A 2,360-nucleotide genomic window follows, 5' to 3' on the forward strand; every position below is an offset into this window, starting at 1 on the left:
AACTATCAACGTATTTATCACTTTAGAACTTATTTTGATGAAATGATATTTTTTATTGAATGTAAACGTTTAGTTAAATCGGAGGCTAAAAATTGGAAGTTGTAAAAACATTCTAATAAAAAACTTAATCTTTCCACTTGGTAGAACTAAAATTGTGAACTATACGGCATAAGTTATTGAAGGAAGTAATACACATAACAATTAACGGAAATATCCTTGTTCTACTTTTACATAAAGACTGTCTGAGTGCCTGTTCTACATACGGGGTGAAAGAATGCAAACAATCAATAAATCGTAATTTATTAGTACTGCGTAATTATCAAAAAACGGAATGACATATACTGATACAATTATATAGCTAAAATACTACCTATTATAAATGTACCTATTACCAAAATTAATTGAGCATAATTGACACCAATGATAGTGTGGAGATTTTTGAACGTTTCTTCTAAGCAAATATATCCCATTTATCCATTAGTTTAGCTTTCATGTACAAGAATATATTTCTGTTTATATTTGTTCCTATTATCAAAATTAATTAAGCATTATTGGTTATATTAATAGTAATATGGAGGACTTTTGCTGTTCTCTTAAAGAATAAGTACCGTTTCTCCACTGATTTTGCTTTTCAGTACATAAATTTTTCAATTTTAATTAGGCCACATTTCAAAAATTAGCATCATTGAACTCAATAATAGTATGGCAATTTTTTACGTTTTTTTCTTAACGAGTACTATTTCAAACTCAGTTTTGATTTTTAAGTATTAATCTTTGTTTATTTTTAAGAACCATTGATTTTAAATTATATAGTTTTATAGAAGCAAAATAAACACGTGATTTCAAATAACTTTATAAACATTAATTTGGTGACGTAATCTGCCTACGCTACCAAGTTCATATTGTTCATTGTGACGTAACGAATAAAAAACAATTAAATATTAAAGAACATGCAATAAACTTCTTTTTCAATTAATGAGGACTAAAATCTACAAAGCATCACTGATGTTATTTCAAGTGTTTGATAAAATTTATTTTTCTGTAAATTTTATTTGTATCAATGGCAAGTTTTAAACCAATGAAAGCAATCTATTATTTAAACGTCTCTACAGAACCATCTAGTTTAAAATTTTCTACAATTATAAGATAGACACACACAAACTCTTGATTTTATTATTATAAATATATTAAATTTACCAAGTAAAAAAAGAACAATCTGTTTTGTTTTCCTTTAAAAAAATGTCATATAAGCTTACCTCAGTATCAAATACAACGTCCATAATTTTGTCATAAAAATATGACGCATAGTAGATATTAGAAACTAAAACATACACATTCTTTTTATGTTCATTTGACAAAAAATTAACAATTTGACTCCTAAAATTGCACTAGCTACTAAAGCTTACGTAGTTTTATTTTGTAAACATTACTTGTTAAATTTACAAATAAATTCTCATTTAGAATTTGTTAAGAAAATATTTCACATTTAAATGTTTTTTGAATTCTAATATCAGAAATATAATTAGATGCAAAAGATTAGAAATACCATGTGTACATTTATATCTGCTCATTTCAAATCATCTGTATTTGATTGAAGTAATTATTCGCAAGAAAAGAAAAATTACGTTTCTACACTAATTTAAACTTACAAAATATTTTTAAGTATACAAGAATGATATTTGAATTTCATTCGTTGCACCACTGCGATGTAACATAGTACTTTCATTTTACAGGTTACTTAAGTTTCCATTCTTTAATGCTGTTTAATGCTTCAATACCTTCGTTACAGGTAAGAAACAAATTACACATTTTTTTCGAGTTCACGTTAGAGAATTATATAGATTACATTGTCCAAAACAAATCCAGCTTGTTCATTAAAAGAATGCATTTTATTGAAATGAACTTCATATATCTTACATAATGCTTCAAACGTATCCAAATGTGCAAGTTTTTCTAATGGAGGTTTACAACAAACTTTCACTTTATTTATAGTTTATTTTGAATAAGAGTCTGAAAAAGTATGTTATAAGTTTCATCATGTTTTAGAGAGAAAATTTCAAATAAATTGAATTATTTTTGAACAACATTAATATTTTTCTTCTTTTTCAGCTAAAGAATTAGAAGCTCTAACTAAATAACATTCACGAACAAATGATGTCCTTAATATTAAAGATTTTAACAATCAAATTAGTTATAATATACATATTTTACAAAAGGCAATTTAAAACTTTTTAATTGGATCATGTTCTTCATGCCATTTATGCCATTTCTCAGATGAAAACTCTTTATATTTACATCAAATAATGCATTCAGATTTCGACTAATGAGATACTGCAAAAATACTGTGTTGTATATAGACA

The sequence above is a fragment of the Parasteatoda tepidariorum genome, chromosome 8 (assembly GCF_043381705.1).
Source record: "Parasteatoda tepidariorum isolate YZ-2023 chromosome 8, CAS_Ptep_4.0, whole genome shotgun sequence".
In the NCBI taxonomy this organism is placed as follows: domain Eukaryota; kingdom Metazoa; phylum Arthropoda; class Arachnida; order Araneae; family Theridiidae; genus Parasteatoda; species Parasteatoda tepidariorum.